This window comes from Scardinius erythrophthalmus (genome assembly GCF_964197995.2).
Source record: "Scardinius erythrophthalmus genome assembly, chromosome: 16".
Taxonomy (NCBI): domain Eukaryota; kingdom Metazoa; phylum Chordata; class Actinopteri; order Cypriniformes; family Leuciscidae; genus Scardinius; species Scardinius erythrophthalmus.
The window spans coordinates 2,054,046-2,073,701 of NC_138236.1; positions in this window are offsets into that span (position 1 = coordinate 2,054,046).

The following is a 19,656-nucleotide window of genomic DNA, read 5'->3' on the forward strand; positions in this document are numbered from 1 at the left end:
CATATCTCTGAACCGTCTGATATCAGTATCTCACACACACTCAGGACAGTACGGCATATCTCTGAACCGTCTGATATCAGTATCTCACACACACTCAGGACAGTATGGCATATCTCTGAACCGTCTGATATCAGTATCTCACACACACTCAGGACAGTATGGCATATCTCTGAACCGTCTGATATCAGTATCTCACACACACTCAGGACAGTATGACATATCTCTGAACCGTCTGATATCAGTATCTCACACACACACTCAGGACAGTATGACATATCTCTGAACCGTCTGATATCAGTATCTCACACACACTCAGGACAGTATGACATATCTCTGAACCGTCTGATATCAGTATCTCACACACACTCAGGACAGTATGGCATATCTCTGAACCGTCTGATATCAATATCTCACACACACTCAGGACAGTATGGCATATCTCTGAACCGTCTGATATCAGTATCTCACACACACACTCAGGACAGTATGACATATCTCTGAACCGTCTGATATCAGTATCTCACACACACTCAGGACAGTACGGCATATCTCTGAACCGTCTGATATCAGTATCTCACACACACTCAGGACAGTATGACATATCTCTGAACCGTCTGATATCAATATCTCACACACACACTCAGGACAGTATGGCATATCTCTGAACCGTCTGATATCAGTATCTCACACACACTCAGGACAGTACGGCATATCTCTGAACCGTCTGATATCAGTATCTCACACACACTCAGGACAGTACGGCATATCTCTGAACCGTCTGATATCAGTATCTCACACACACTCAGGACAGTACGACATATCTCTGAACCGTCTGATATCAGTATCTCACACACACTCAGGACAGTACGACATATCTCTGAACCGTCTGATATCAGTATCTCACACACACTCAGGACAGTACGGCATATCTCTGAACCGTCTGATATCAATATCTCACACACACACTCAGGACAGTACGGCATATCTCTGAACCGTCTGATATCAGTATCTCACACACACTCAGGACAGTACGGCATATCTCTGAACCGTCTGATATCAGTATCTCACACACACTCAGGACAGTACGGCATATCTCTGAACCGTCTGATATCAGTATCTCACACACACTCAGGACAGTACGGCATATCTCTGAACCGTCTGATATCAGTATCTCACACACACTCAGGACAGTATGACATATCTCTGAACCGTCTGATATCAATATCTCACACACACACTCAGGACAGTACGGCATATCTCTGAACCGTCTGATATCAGTATCTCACACACACACTCAGGACAGTATGACATATCTCTGAACCGTCTGATATCAGTATCTCACACACACTCAGGACAGTACGGCATATCTCTGAACCGTCTGATATCAGTATCTCACACACACACTCAGGACAGTATGACATATCTCTGAACCGTCTGATATCAGTATCTCACACACACTCAGGACAGTACGGCATATCTCTGAACCGTCTGATATCAGTATCTCACACACACTCAGGACAGCCTGTTTCAGGTCAGCATCTCTCTGTCAGATCACGTGAGATTGATGCGTTGCCCTGAGGTTTGCTCGGCCCACCAGGCGCTGTTGTAGCGCAGTGATTCACTCGACACAGAGCATCGGTGATAAATCTCTCCGTCGCTAATGAACTGCATTTAACAATAAAATGCAGCGGGAAACGGAACGTTTCATTTATAAGAAGATCAATGACACTGACAGGCCCTTCTTCGCTGGCGTTCGGAGAAGCGCTGGCGGGCTTGTGCTGCGCCACATCTGCCATCAATCTCAGACGCCGCAACAACCAGATCCATCAAACGTGATGCGCGGGCACAACACACACGCGAGCGAGGGACGCGGGCCCCTAATCATGTGTCTGGGAGCAGGTTTAACCCGTTCACTCAAGCGTGATTGTGTTGGTATTGAGGAACACACACGCGTGAGCATCAGAAGTGAGTGATCATGAGTGGGGTCGGGAAGTGCTTCATCATCGACGTCCTCCATCTGCGAAACGACACTTCATAATTCCAGGCGTCTGCTTTCATTTATAAAGTGATCACTTAGTCCTCCACGTCTCTCTTCGGCTTCACAGGGTTCACGTTCACCCGTGTCGGAGTTACAGGTCTGCGTAACTAAACTCTCCCAATGGCCATATCGCAAATCTTAAAATGTGCAATTTCCATACCGAAAATAGATATGTTACAGTCACAGTTATCAGAGGCCTTTGCAATTCGGAGGCTTGTTTTAAAGACACAGTTGGAGAAAAAAAAGACTAATTAGGCCTAAAAAATTATTTGTTATCACAACTTTTTTTCTTTTGTCAAATCAACTTAAATATTTAATGTGGTTCAGATAACATAATATTTTGAAATTCTGTTGATTAAACCAATCTCCTCTGTATTAACTCAAAATTTTAATTTCAATGAACTCAAAATTCTAAGGCAACCAGGAAACTTACCTTTTTTAAGTTAAACCAACATTAATCTTTTACAGTGCACTTAAAGGTATTGCGGAGGATTTTTTACTTCCGGGTGGGTGACCTATACTATTGGTCCTCCTAATTGTCAATCATTCTGGTGAATCAATCAAACTTTTCAAAAAGTGGAGAGGGCGGGTCTTATCTAAAATTCGGAAAGATCCTCCGCTATACCTTTAATAGTCTATTAGTCTATTTCTATTAATAGTCTAGTCTATCTACAACTTCTCTCTCTTTAACCAGAATCACGGTCTTCGTCACTCTCTCAGTATCTCAGTGTAAGCCAGTGAAGTGACCAGGCGTTGAGAGCAAAGAAATACAAATTAGAGAACCGAGCAGGACATGTTTATCCTTATCCAGCAATCTCATATCGTCGATATCATTCGACAAATCAGCCATCGTCATATCAACTGTTTTCAGCATTGATAATAATAATAATAATAATAATAATAATGCAGTTAATAATTAAAATCCTCATATTAGAATGATTTCCGAAGGATCATGTGACACTGAAGACTGGAGTAATGATGCTGAAAATTCAGCTTTGATCACAGGAATTAATTACACTTTACTATATATTCACATAGAATACTTAGGTACTTAGGTATTAGGTAGATAGGTATTTTTTAACAATAGGTATTTTTTAACAAAAAAAAAAAAAAAAAAATGAAGAGACTTCTGCTCTCCAACTACTACTTTTTTCCCCAAAAGCATTACAAATCTTACCAACCCCAAAATTTTAAACGGTACTGTAAAGTATATATGAATTAAGAACATTTCTGAGCATTATGGTGTGTCCGTCATGTTTAAAAGTGTAAACACGTCCTATTGTCTGAGAGGAAACCAGAGGAAACTGTATTGTTACACTCCGCTCATATCTCAAAAAGGTTCATCCCAATTCACACACTTCCACAGCCGTCATGAACTGGTGTTATTTCCACTTGATGCCCTAGTCAGGACAAAACAATGAAGAATGAATAAAGAAGCTGATCATGAATTATAAGTGTTGATATGGCAGTATATATCAGAATATATCACAGACTAGCTACCTAGACTACCTTGTTGTGTTAGCATAGATAAATTCACATACACAATTGTTAAATTGCTTATTACTTCACTTTTTGGTTTTAACATCCCTAATCATTTTGAAAGGAGCCCAATAACCTCCTCTTCTGCCGTGCAAGGAATTATGGAAAATATTGGCCTAAAAAAAAACTTTGCACACCAGGAATTTCAGCATTTGCAACATACTAATTCTAATCTCACTTACTGTTTAGGAAGTACTGACTGTATGCAAACATATATTCTTCATGCATACATGCATGTGCAAACAGGAATTTGACCCCTGTGTGCTTTTTACACAAAATTGTACATTTCTATTATAAAAACACTAAACTAACACTAAACATCACAGACAGAGGACAACTGTGTCTCTCTTAAAGATCTGATGTCATTGCACAAAAAAGCAAAAAATGTATCTAATCAAACTCCACGATATATTATTATATTTTATTTTATTTTTAAAATGAATGTTAAAGACATTTTTGTCAGTTTAGCATGATAAACAGTTTTGGTATTTTGTTGTGTAAAAGCAGACCCAGTTGAGAACCACTGATTTAAGGTGATATGCATTAAATAAATAACGTTCTACAGATTAAGGTGCATCACAGCAAGAAAATCACAAGAAATACATTAAGTCACAACCAGTTCAATATTCCATGCATATAAGTAAATAAAAAAAAGTACTTTTCCATCAAAACACCACAGGTTATATGGAGAAATAGCGTAATTCCATTAGTTTGCTCCTGGCAAAGATGATTTCATCTTATTTGTGTACTGTACTAATGTTGACACACTACAGTGCAAGCTAATGATGGTGTTGAAAAGCAATTTGTGGCCAGTAGGTGGTACACTTCTCACATTATACTGCCGGCAAAGGCCTCATTTAAAAACTTGCTATTTGATGATAATGAAAATCTTAAACTCTTGTTCCATCATTAAAAATAAAAACCAACATCTGTTGCAAATATATTTGGATACATTAGTGTCACCTTTGGGATTTGTACCAAATCGAAATCCTTGACGATTAACGACAGCATCCGACCAGTGAAATGTAGTCCTGGAGCCATTACTGAGATAATACATATCAGTCTGCTTATTTACCGCTCTTGACAACTTCTACATCACGCCTGCAGATCTGCTGGATGACGCTCATGAGCCGAGAGAGAGAGAGAGAGAGAGATAGAGAGAGAGAGAGAGAGAGAGAGAGAGAGAGAGAGAGAGAGAGAGAGAGAGAGAGAGAGAGAGAAGAGGAGGCCAGTTCTCTTACCTCTAACGCGCTCGGATGATCCGCAGGGACACACGACTCCAGACGAGAAAGGAAAGGGAACACATTGCAGAAGAACAGGCAAATGCCCTAAAATTAACTGAGCGCAAATTATTTCAATCTTATGAATTATTGCGCCTGAAATGTCTGTCTTGAACACTCACAGTGAAGAGCAGCTGTCAGGTTCTTCATCCGTGTGACATAAAGGTCCTGCTGATTCCTTGACCTCTAATGTCTGTTTGAAATATGTAAAATATCAGAATGTATTAAGAAATGTTAAAGAATGAGACAGACAGATAGACAGATAGATAGATAGATAGAATGATGGATAGATGGATGGACAGACAGACAGACAGATAGATAGATGGATGGATGGATGGATGGATGGATGGATGGATGGATGGATGGATGGATGGATGGATGGATGGATGGATGGATGGATGGATGGATGGATGGATGGATGGATGGATGGATAGATAGATAGATAGACAGATAGATAGATAGACAGATAGATGATAGATAGACAGACAGATAAACACAGATAGATAGATAGATAGATAGATAGATAGATAGATAGATAGATAGATAGATAGATAGATAGATAGACAGACAGACAGACAGATTGATAGACAGATAGACAGATAGATAGATAGATAGATAGATAGATAGATAGATAGATAGATAGATAGAAAGAAAGATAGATAGATAGATAGACAGATAGATAGATAGACAGATAGATGATAGATAGACAGACAGATAAACACAGATAGATAGATAGATAGATAGATAGATAGATAGATAGATAGATAGATAGATAGATAGATAGATAGATAGATAGATAGATAGATAGATAGATAGATAGATAGATAGATAGATAGATAGACAGACAGATAGATAGATAGATAGATAGATAGATAGATAGATAGATAGATAGATAGATAGATAGATAGATAGACAGACAGACAGAGACCCTGAGAGTCCTCCAGGCACCCGTACCGTATAACCCTCCTGAAGCTCAAGTGGAGTCATTTATTAGTCTTAAGCATCTCATTGACAGTGTAAATGGTGTGAACGTCCATGTCCCCCAGCTGGCGGTCTCCACAGTAATGTGTGTCCGACAGGAGAAGCCAGGTCGCTCGTGTCTTTACAGTCATCATTAAGCACCATTGATTTAATGAATACATCATTTATGAGTGCTTGGACCTTCATGGCCCGCTGCCTCATTAAGTACAAAGCAAACTAATATGAAGAGCCACCTCACCGTCACCTCCAGAGAAGCAGCCAATCACGCGCCTCTCGAGAGCTCACACATTCGGTCATTATTGCTCATTTTCCCTGACCACCCACCGAGACCCCCGTCAGGGAGAGTGTGTTTCCTTTCCCGAATATTGGCTGCACTCTGAAGTGCAGAAGTGGAGAAAATGATGTAGATGCATACTGTAATACATAATGTGCATATGATAACGTCCTGCTTTTGAATGAAGGACACCTATAATAAGAGGCGTGCCTGAACTGGGATAAAATGACTGTAACACACACTGTCTCAAGTGATAATGACAGAAGGAATCTCACAAATCCTGTCAAGGCTCATAGTTTTTTTATGTTTTATGGTAATGTATGTATTTGTATGTTGATTGTACAGTATGTTGGTCTGCATGTGCAGTTGTAAAGTGCTTTATCAGTTAAATTAATTAAATGAATGAATAAATATTTCACCTCAAAACAAAGGGAATAAATAAGAAATTATAATATGTGATAAAATTTCCATCCCCAATTCATTACAGCAATGCAAATAACATAATGGTTTAAAACAACAACAACAACAACTAAAAACAGTAAGCATTACAGTAATGAGAATCTAATCTCACAATAATGGGATTTACAAGAAGAAAAACATCTGGATATTATAGTAATGAGAATTAGAAGAGGTTATTTATAAAATATGACAATGCAAAAAAAAAAAAAAAATCTAAATTAGGCTTAATTTTCTTTGTGCAAAACATAATTACTTATTTTGTCTTGTAGTTCTGATGATATTTGTCCAATAAAGGACACTGGTATTCAATTATTAGTTACATTTATTAATAACAATGATCTCACTCCAAGTAATGTAGTTTATAAACAACAGCAAAAGAATCAAAACGGCAAAATCCTGAAAGTGTGCGGATCATCGGATCAGCTCTGAGTGTTTTATAAAAGACAATATGAGTCATTATATGTGACTTATTTCACCTCTGCCTCTTTCTCTTTGTCTTGGTTGGTTATTTATCTTTCTTGCGCTGTTGTTGTTGGAGTAACCTGAGATTGGATTGAGCTTGTGTGTGGACATCCGGGATGGAAATCTCCACGCCGTTCCCACACGGTGTAATTGAGTTTTGGGATGGGTTTGCCCCCACTCTCCTCTCCGGCTCTGCCAAGCCGGCCCACCACACATCTCGCTTCTCCCTGGAGTTTGAGCTGGCGGTTTGGCCTGAACTCATTCTTTCTCAGTGGGGAAACAATTACCGCCCCCTGCTCCCGGGTTTATGATCGGACAGGCAGCTGCTTTTCTCGGTTTCCGGGAACATTACTGTCGGAGAAAGTGTGAAGGAGAGGAGAGGCCGAGCGCGAGCCGCCAGCTGGGAAAGTTTCTGCTTATGTCGCACAAGTGCCCACTTACTCAGCTCCAAACACAACCTGTCACAGCCGACCGCCATCGAGGAACACACGCGGCCTGACTGGATTGTGTGAGGTGCGGTAAATAAGGCCTATGGAAAGATGATAACGGGCATAAAAAAATCTGATGAGGCTTATGGCATCAGTGCAAAGTACATAAATCACGTAGGAAACGAACTGCGTCTGCTGAGTGTAGAGATGCGAGAGACTTTCTGTTCGCTCTGTTACTGCGACGTCACATCACTTAAAGCGGGATTGAAGATTTTAGGTCAAACAACACACGTCTAATGTCTGAAGCCACAAAAGTCCATAGGCTTATTCAGGATAGATAGATAGATAGATGGATAGATGGATGGATGGATGGATGGATGGATAGATGGATGGATGGATGGATGGATGGATGGATGGATGGATGGATGGATGGATGGATGGATGGATGGATGGATGGATGGATGGATGGATGGATGGATGGATGGATGGATGGATGGATGGATGGATGGATGGATAGATAGATGGATAGATGGATAGATAGATAGATGGATAGATGGATAGATGGGTGGATGGATGGATGGATGGATGGATAGATAGATAGATGGATAGATGGATAGATAGATAGATGGATAGATGGATAGATGGGTGGATGGGTGGATGGATGGATGGATGGATGGGTAGATGGGTAGATAGATAGATAGATAGACAGACAGACAGACAGACAGATAGACAGACAGATAGATAGATAGATAGATAGATAGATAGATAGATAGATAGATAGATAGATAGATAGATAGATAGATAGATAGATAGATAGATAGATAGATAGATAGATAGATTAGAGTATTGCACAGTAAAGATGAAAGGCTGCATTTGTTTGCAGAAAGAAGATGATGGTCGCCTGAAGGAAGAGTGAAACATCTGGAGAATAACGTCAGGAAATGATACAGCTAATAATATCAGAATGCAGTGACATTAACTCTGACACTTCTCTAAGCTCTTGCTTTATCCCTCTTGTTTTGCAGTGCAGAAGTAAGATATTGTGCTTGAATGTGCGAGACTTCTGATTCATTAGTCTCTATAGGTAAATAACTAGAGGAACAGGAGTAAAGCTATTTGCGCTACAAACCGTTGTGCCTATAATTACAACAATACATTCAAATATATGATTAAAAAAACACTATTTTGCAATCTCAAGCAGAATAATGAGCTGTTTTGTGCAGCTAAAAATAACTGAACTGAATGATACTGGAAGCTTCACATATTCAAGTTAGGTTAAAATGAGGTGGGGGGGAAAACACTGTATTTCGGGAACGAACACGTCACAATATTCTTCTTTTAAATAATGAATGCGCAGAATAAAGGGGCGGGGCCTGGTTGAGTTAGTTAGTTGTGTTTTAAACTGGCGGTTATGGTAAGGGGCGGGACATTTCCAAAACACGCTCTAAGTGCTCAACCAATCACAGCACACTGCTCCAGCCGACCAATCAGAGCACAGTGTGCTTTTCAGAAGGAGGGGCTTCATAGAGTCAGGAAGTAAACAGAGCGTTACTGACAGACTGGGAAGAGAGGAGCCGCAACAATGGAGAATATGAGGAAAATATTCTAGTAGAGCATGAAACAACATCAAGTGTTAAAAAAGGGTTGAAAAAGGGCACAATAGGTCCTATTTTGTGTTTAAACCAAAACGGGTGTTTAAATAATTCCAGAAGTTTAATTTCACAGGGAACTATTCCTTAAATTTCCCTAAAAGGACAAGTAAAGCATCTTTTTGCCATTGATAATCATCAGCGGGGCGTGCGATGCCCTCATTTACTGTAGCTTCCTATGAGCCCGACTCCACCCTGAGCGCACGACAAGAGTCATGCATTAATTATACTCAACGCTTTCCAGAGGACGACAGTACACAACGCCAGGAGATGAGCCAATCATCGGAGACGAGGAGAGGGAAAGAGGGGCTTTCTATAGAACCAGGAAAAAAAACACACAATATGGATGTAGGAGAAAATCCATAAAGAATATATAAATGTAGGAGAGGGATGTGGAAAAGCTTTGACTTCGCCTGGTCTCAGTGAGATGTTAAAAGAAAAGAGCGAGGCCTGTGTCTGCTCGCACTCTAATTATTCCAATTATCATGGCACACTATGAAAACGTGATTAATAACACTGAAGATATTGTTGTGGCAATTAGCCATATGGTGGTGGGACTCTGCTCTGTCACGAATTCGCCATTAGCATCTACTTATGTTTGTCAGAAGCGTGCATCCATGACAAGTGTGAGTTCTGCTCACCTTGCTCTCCCCGAAGAGAAAGTCGCGGGAGAAATGTCGATTTCTTGGAGCTTCTCCTCGTCTGAGTGAATTTTTCATGCCGCATCCGGTCGGACTGGGGACAAATGTCATCTCCAGTCTGGAGCGAGCCATCAAAGCACTGTGTTTAGCTGTAGGCTTGAATGTACGCCACAGTTTTTGCAGAACATTGGCTCTGTACTGCAGTGAGAAGCTCACGCTCTGACCCGCTGGAGTCTTCAAGACCGATATGGAAATACACCAGCGTTCCTGGAATGACAGCCGAGGATGAAAACAAAAACAGTGGAGAGCAGACATTAGGTCTTCTCGAGATAAAACAGAGAAGAGAGAGGAAGCAGCGCGGCACGATACAGAGTAAAGAATTACACCCAGTTCAACATACATTTAGCAATATAATCAAATTGGCTGTACAAGTCTTTTTTTTTTCTTTTTTTTTTCTTTGTTAAATTCTTTTATAACTTAAGTGAAGTTGAAATGGGTTAAATTTGAAAAATGGAAGTGGAAAAACAAATTCTGCCATGATTTAATGATAAAAAAAATTATTATAAATAACAATAATAATAAAATAAAATAAAAATAAACAAAAACATCAAATTTGGCAGAGAAATTACCCCCGAAAGATCATTTAAAGTCATTATTGTGTGAAATGAGAAAATCATTAAATAGACATTATAAAAAGTAGCTTTAGAAAGAAATATTGAGATTGCAACCCATTTTACTTCTTATCATCGTCATGAAAGTTTTTATCTCCAAGAGGAAGCTGAAACACAGAAAAGAATTACACCCAGTTCAACATACATTTTGCAATATAATCAAATTGGCTGTACAAGTCATTTCAACTCACTGTTGTTAATTTTGCTTTGTTAAATCTTGTATAACTTAAGTGAAGTTGAAATGGGTTAAATTAGAAAAAATGGAGGTGGAAAAACAAATGTTGCCATGATTTACTGATAAAATAAAATAGAATAAATATTATAAAAAAAATAAAAATAAAAAAATGAATCAAAAACATCAAATATGACGGAGAAATTACACCCAAAGATAATTTAAAGTCATTATTGTGTGAAATGAGAAAAGCATCAAATAGACATTACAAAAAATAGCTTTAGAAAGAAACATTGAGATTGCAACTCATTTTAGTCTACTTCTTATCATCGTCATGAAAGATTTTATCTCCAAGAGGAAGCTGTTATTATGCTGAATAAAAAGTACAAACATAGTGACTTATAACAGCATGCATGTGAGTTACTATTTATACCTTCTCTTACTCAATATTGTAGTACCATGTCATTTAAAAGACTTAGTGTTCATTATGACATTATGCTCATTATAGGGCCCTATTTTAACGATCTGAAACGCAAGTAACTTTGTGGGCGGATCTCGCAAATCTAAAATGTGTTGGTCTGAAGTCGCTTCATTACTCATAGGTGTGGTTTGGGCGTAACGTGAAATAAACCAATTAGAGCGACATCTCACATTCCCTTTAAGAGCAGGCGTGCTTGTTCCATGGCGGATTGCTATTATAACGGCGGATTTGCCAGACGCTTGTGCACACGCTACATTATGGCCAAGCATGCGCCCTTAAAATAGCATCTGAATAACACGCACAACGCGCCGCTGACTTTAGACGAGGTTTCTCCTGGTCTGTGGAGGAATTGTTTTCTGAAACTGCAAAATAGCACCAGGGAACGTTTGCGCCGGAACACGCCTCCTCTTTTCCTGAACCGCCCCCGGGAGCGCAAGTTCATTCCCTAATTTACCGACGTGCGTCTGTGGAGGGAAAAGTCTGCTGTGCGTCGGGTGCAAAAATAGGAATGATACATGCGTCGCTGTACAAAGGCAATTGCGCTGGGTGCAAGATAGGGCCCTAAGTGTCATTCATTATGTCATGTTTACATAGTGTACATCATAATGCAGTTTTGTAAGATTTCTAAACAGGCACCGAATCATTTTGGAGTCCGAGGGAAAATGTCTGGATAGTAAGACAGGATAGGAGGGATTGGAAAAAGTTTTGGTGACAATGAAAGTCATTTATGGCAAATGCTGCGACGAATCATGCACAATGAGACCAGGAGTGTGCATTAAGAAAGTAAATATGGGCAATTTTGATTTCATGTTGACTTTTAAGTAAAACATTACATGATGGATTTGCTTTCGCTTCAGTTGAGCGTCATCCAAGAAGCGGCGACAAAGCGTTTCCATCAAACCCCTCGACAAACCTGCGGTGCCAACACAAACAATGCACAATACTATGGGACAGAAGACGCAAAGATGGAGATGGCACATTGAAATAGTTCCAGACCATACAGGGGGACATAATATGAGCTTAAAAAGAGGAGTGGGAGAGGAAGATGGGCTTTTCATAGGATAATTAAAACAGCAAGATGGATTCTGTAATTGAGTGGAAAAAAACAAGGATCTGAACAACATCTGTGCAATCCACATAAATTATTTCAACGAGAAGCCGACACTACAATAAAACCCTCAGCCTTGGATTCAGATGTGCTGTCAAACACGAGAACATGTCCTGAGATAACAATCCAGCGGTCACATGATGATGATGATGATGATGATGATTATGATGATGGAGGAGTGGGAGAAGAAACACATATGCTAAAGTTGACCAGTAACCTGACAGTCTATCAGAGGAAAGGACAAAAGAAATATTGATGTCTATATCTATCTATCTATCTATCTATCTATCTATCTATCTATCTATCTATCTATCTATCTATCTATCTATCTATCTATCTATCTATCTATCTATCTATCTATCTATCTATCTATCTATCTATCTATCTATCTATCTATCTATCTATCTATCTATCTGTCTGTCTGTCTGTCTGTCTGTCTGTCTGTCTGTCTGTCTGTCTATCTGTCTGTCTGTCTGTCTGTCTGTCTGTCTGTCTGTCTATCTATCTATCTATCTATCTATCTATCTATCTATCTATTTTCAAACTTTTTCTATCTATCTATCTATCTATCTATCTATCTATCTATCTATCTATCTATCTATCTATCTATCTATCTATCTATCTATCTATCTATCTATCTATCTATCTATCTATCTATCTATCTATCTATTTTCAAACTTTTTCTATCTATCTATCTATCTATCTATCTATCTATCTATCTATCTATCTATCTATCTATCTATCTATCTATCTATCTATCTATCTATCTATCTATCTATCTATCTATCTATCTATCTATCTATCTTCAAACTTTTTCTATCTATCTATCTATCTATCTATCTATCTATCTATCTATCTATCTATCTATCTATCTCTATCCATCCATCCATCCATCCATCCATCCATCCATCCATCCATCCATCCATCCATCCATCCATCCATCCATCCATCCATCCATCCATCCATCCATCCATCCATCTCATTTTAACTTGTACTAAAATAACTAAAACTGGAACTGAAAAAAAGAAAGAAAAACTAGTAAAAAGACATAAAAAAACTAATATTAAACCTAAAATTTTAACTAAAATTTAAATAAAAAAGGATAATACAAAAATGAAAACTATAGCCATATATATATATACATTTTTTTTGATGATACTAAAGTAACACTAGTCTTCAAAAGATGGACATTTATTATATTTTAAAGTAATTAACTTATACATAAAGTGTTCTACTCGATTAAATGTGTACAAACTGCTTTAAAAAATCTACAACTGATCATAAAATTATGGCACATATGCAATGTAAATCAGACATTGAAGAGATATTTCTGAAGATCAAATATTTAGGCCTGGCTTTCCAGCGTTCCTCCGACACACTGAAGTTCAAGTGTCCTCAACTCGAGCGGCAGACGCTTTCTTCCAGGAACTCGAGTGTGTACTCGCTAAAACTCAGCAAATATACGCACAATTTCACCCTCTGCAGTGCAAAAGAAAACCATCAGCGTGTGCTTTCTCTAAAGGTCACTGTGTGTCCTGTTGACATCACGAGACTTCAGCTACTGTTCAACCACCACACCAGCTCTTCTGATCTTCAAAGCCTGCCAGAGACTGGTTTCCTGAGAACCATCAGAGCGACTACTTTCCAGACCCTCCAAATGAAAGCCTCAAACTGTCAATTTTGCAGTGATACACCTATATGTGGTTTCGAGGGGTGCAGCACTTCACAAAAGCAGGCTGCAAATATATTTGTATTGAGAATGGCACCATTACTGACAAAGGCTCAACAGGGCGAAGTTCACATATTGAGGCTATGCTGAAAAAAAAAAAAAAAAAAAATTGGTTGCATTTTATTTTGATGGTCCTCTTAGATATTCTGCAACGTTTCACCTATGTGAACAAGCTCTCATTAGAGTATATTAGTAGACTGTAGGTTCGGGTTAGTAGAATAAGTTGACATGTTACTGATAGTCAGTAGAATATCTGTTGAGGAGCATCAAAATAAAGATATTAAGCAGACTCTACTACTCTAATGACTGATAGCTGGAGTGACTTATAGTTAGTAGAATGACTGTAGAGGAGCATCAAAATAAAGTGTTACCGTAAATAGTGTGACACAGAGAGTATTGCTGGTAAAGCTGTTTGTGACTGCAGGACGCCCACTCTCAAAGCCTATTGAGCATAAGATATATATTAGGTTAAATTGTGAATTTTATCATTTGGTATTGAACAAATGCATTTAAATAACTGCATATTTTAAAGTCCCCCTGTAGTCAATAATTGTATGCCTTAAAACTCATATTTGATCACCAAAATCATATATTTAAACGTTTTTACCTTAAATTATCTTGAATGTAACTCGACACCCTTGCCTCATTTAGTATACGCAGTTCTATGAATATGCAAATGAGCCCCGCCTCCACTCACTCCCTCAGCTCAGAGATCCACTGGTTGACGATCACACGTTGATCTGATTGGTTACAAGGTAGTTTGTGACGTCAGAAACACCAGCGATTTCAAAGCGTGTTTTTGAGACTGTCTTTGGTTCACTGCAGTTTTAAGGAGGAAATACTCAGCAATGGTGTCGACTTATGAATTTACACATGGTTTGTCTTAAAGCAGATTAAAAACACCACATAGACACATAAACAACATTAAAAACTTGAATAGGGTAACATTTTAATTCATAGATATCACTATTAAGACTAAGTTTTCTGAAATGCTATGTTTAAATATGCAAATTAGGCATTATGACAGGTTCAAAATTCTTGGTTCATTTTGTTGACATAGAGGGGATTTTTGATTTCTCTTTCCATCATTCCATAAAAACACATAATTAAAAAAAAACCCGTATTTTTAGGAATAAAATGTTAAATAAATCAAGCGAATTATGAACAAACCCCCCTGTAAAAATCTTAAGAATACTGATAAGAATAAAACTGTGTATGTAAACCCGCCGAAGTGGGGATTTCTGACTCATTTTCAAACTAATTTTGAGAAAAATTACATTTGAAATAATAATAATAATAAAATTAACACTCAAATGTGTATTTGGGATGTTTTCTTTCAACTAGTCCAATAAGTTACGGACACAAAATAGGGCAAAATCTCAAAATTGCTCTAAAAAAACATTGGTTTTGCCTGTAGTGTCAAATCAGCCACCTTGGTTCATTTATTTGCTGAGCTTGTTGCAGTGCATCATGGGATTGGCTACTACTGTTCAGAAACAGCACACACGCATGAAACACTTAGAACAACACTGTGAGTTTTGCACTGAAGGCCACGTGGCGTCCGGCTCTGAGCAGAGCAGCAGATGCTCATCATGCATATTTAATGCAAAAGCTGAATAATGTCTGAACTAAAGATCGTCTGCAGAGCATGCCTTGTTCCGATTGGTCAAATGTTTTCTTTAAAAGCTGCTAGAATTACAGAGTGCCATCATGAATCTTCAGACATTCTTCTACATGACAGGAAGAGGTTCAGTCACTCACTGAGTTGAATTCAGGTGACAGACGGCACAATGTGAAAAGGCCATGCGGTCGAGTTGTTTTCATCACTAGATGTGTCAAATGTTTCCATTCAGGCTCTTCTTAATGCTAATCTGACCTGAAAAAAACACTGTAAACTGTATATGCCCTACAAATAACTGTCTGTATTAAATAAATAACCAGTGATATCAAAAGATATCTTAACTTTACTTAACTGTCATCAAAAGATCTCAATATGAACTCAAACCTTTCTCATCAAATTCTATACATCTATACTTCGCTCTCTATGTGCTTTTGTAATTTTTATTAGTTGTTCTTAATATTTATATTAATATTTGATATTTTAATATAAATTGTAAATATTTGTAATACCAGTGTTATTTTAGTATTATGTACATACTATAATACTATTATTAATATTTTGACTTATTAAAATATTTTCAGTTTCAATTTCTTTTTATTCATTTTGTGCTTTATCATTTATATATTTTTTTGTTTTATTTTACTTTTTTAGTAGTAGCCTACTTTATTTATCTTAAAATTAATTTTTATATTTTCAGTTTTCATTTATAGTAATTTTGTTATCAGCTTTTGTAATTTTTTATGTTTTCCTTAATATTCATATTCATATTTAATTATAATTTTTAAATATTTTTAATAACAGATTTGTTGCAGTCAGTTGCAGTTTGTTTAGCCGTTTGCACTTCCCAGCAGTGTTATTTTAGTATCATTTATAATTACTATTTTGAATTAACTGATATTTTGATATTTTCAGTTTTCATTTTAATTTTAGTAATGCTGCTTGTCATTTTTATTAGTTTTCCTTACATTTAGCTTTTATTTATTTTTTATTATAATCTATATTAAAATAATAATTTATATTTAATTTAAATATATTTAATTTTCATTTTTATTTTATAAATTCTAATATTTTATATATTTTTATTTATATTTCAATTAATTGAATTTGTTTAGAAAAAATAAATATTTTAAATAATTTTAGTTAACAATAGCAACATTTCAAGTTTACATGATATGAACTGTAAATCAGAATAGTCTCCAGAAAAGCAGAAGCTTTATTTGCGTCATGCACTAAAAACACGTGCAACTTAAGTCAAATTTCCAAGGTAAAAAGCTGTAGCCCGAACACATCCTTCTCTATATTTGCATGCTGTAATGATATGCAGAATTTTGTGCTTGTATTCATCACCCTCTGGGTATTCAATAATCTAATATTACAATTGGTCATGGCGAATGCTAATGATATTGATAGCAGATGGCAGCTGGTGAAGCTAAACCCACACCACCCCACTGTGCATTCATATTACTCTTCTGATGAGCAGGTGCTCCCGACCCACAACACACACTTACACAGATTACTCACTTTTCACTGCGTGGACACAATATTCTACCTTTCCGAAATAAAGGTGTGCGAGAGGATCCAGGTCTCTGTTTTTAAAGGGGTGGTTGATTATGATTTGACTTTTCTAACTTTAGTTAGTGTGTAATGTTGCTGTTTGAGCATAATCAACATCTGCAAAGTTACAACGCTCAAAGTTCAGAGCAAAGGGAGATATTTGCTTTTAAAGAAATCGTTTTTTAAGGACTACAACAAACGGCTGGTAGAGACTACACCACATTCCTCCCGGGTTAGTGACATCACCAACCCTAGGATTTGCATAAACCCCGCCCCCTGAACACGATTTATAGATTATCAAGACAGAATATGCTAATCAATGACTAGAAGATAACTACACATCAGCTTCATAAATTCATCAACTAACCATTCAGAAATGTCCTGTTGCTTCTACATGTTGTCACTTCTTCTTGACTCTCTCCATCATTGTCTGACTCCGGTTTGAACATAAAAGGCTAAAAGTTTTTGAAATGTTCAGTGCATGTGTGTGTGAGGTAAAAGAACACGAGCTCTTGAAGCTCCGCCCACTGTGCCGGGAGCAGCATCTCATTTGCATTTAAAGGGACACACACAAAACGGTGCGTTTTTGCTCACTCTCAAAAAGTGACAATTTTAACATGCGATATAAAAATATCTGTGGGGTATTTTGAGCTAAAACTTCACACACACTCTGAGGACATCAGAGACTTATTTTACATCTTGTGAAAAGGCCATTATACCACCCCTTTAACATCTTCTCAGATTTGTCTCCATCTAGTTTCAGAAATGTCTCAAACTGTGCTCAGATTTCCCACGTATGTCATCAAAAGATCTCAATATGAACTCAAACATTTCTCATCAAATTCTATACATCTATACTATACATTCACTCTCTAGTTTTAGAATATCTTTGTTTTTTTATCATTTTTATTAGTTTTTCTTAATATTTATATTAATATTTGATTTTATCATTTGTAAATATTTAATACCAGTGTTATTTTAGTTTTATGTACATACTATAATACTATTATTAATATTTTGACAACTTTTAATTTTTGTTTTTGTAATTTTGTTATCTGCTTTGTCTGTAATTTTTATTTGTTTATCTTTTATTATAATTTTTAGAAGCACTTTGAAATAACCTTTATTGTCATATTTATATTTTAATTTATTTTTATATTTTCATTTTAGAAATTTTGTTATGTGCTTTTGTCATTTTTATTAGTTTTTCTTAATATTAATAATATTTAATTATAATATTTAAATATTTTTGACATCAGATTTGAGTTGCAGTGTGTTTTGCCATTTGCACTTCCCAGCAGTGTTATTCAACTATCAATTATATACTATTATTGATAAACTGCAAATATGAAAAGCAATAAGTACTCGTGGCTGTGCATTAAAACCCTTTCCTGTAGTAAAACGACATTAGCATCGAACAAAGTCTCTGGAAAGCTCGCAGAAGAGTTGAGATGAACTTGGAGAAGAAAAGCAAAGATAATGGAACACTTAATCATCTATGACAGCTTTGAGCTTAAAATGTTTATGATACATAAAGACAGACTATTAAGGCATGAGTGACTTCTCCTGATGACTAACAGATGGTATTAATGCTAATAGGAGCTGCGTATAGACAAGAGCACTGTCATTTTCTGCTTTCCAGATGCACGATGATCTGAATTTGGTCAAGCGTACACAGAAAAGACTGTATAATGGAGCGCTCTGAACAACGTTTATGGATGGACATGCGCCTCTGTTTCCACAATCAGGCAACCGTCATTGAGTTTTTGACATTTTATTGTTCTTCTCCGAGCTCAGAGAAGGTATATCAAGTAAAATGAGTTCAGCATAAACGAGCATTGATTTCCCATGCTGGTTGAATATTAAATATTGCTGGGATAATAAAGGATTGTCCCAGCATGGATCATTAATGAGTTGTTCTGGATGAAGCACATGCTGTTGGTATGGGGTGGAGAAGTCAATGACAGCATGTTTCCTCCGCTAACAGGATTACAGCACAATAATGCCACTTCGTATCTCTGTGTTTCATGCTTTCGGCCTGTTTTTGTATTTGTGTTGCATTGGAACGGCATGTGTTTGTGTATGAATGCATGTTTTTAAAAAGGAATATAGTTCCAAAACAGAATATTCTGTGGTTATTTATTGACTTTCTTAGGATTTAAAATGTCCAAGGTGCTTTTTCTTCTTTAATGCATTGAAACCACGTTCACACCGTCAGTTTTTGGGATTGATAACCGCATTTACTTGCAGATGTGAGTCTGGAAATGTCTCGTTCACACAGCAACTTACAGTATTAATGTGCAAACCTGTATTCTCTTATCATAGAGTGAACCGTTTGTGAACGTAACCGTATTAGCCATAGACTACTTTCATTATGATTTAATGGTGCTTTTTTGGGGGGGGGGGGGGGGGGGTGACATCCTCTGGTTCCCATTCTCTTTCATTGTATCTTAAAAGCAGCTCATACACTCTGCTACACTTCTCCTTTTGTTTTTGAAGAAACGAAAAGATGTTGCAAAACCAACATGAGGGTGAGCAAATGATGACGAATGCTCATTTTAAAGTGAAC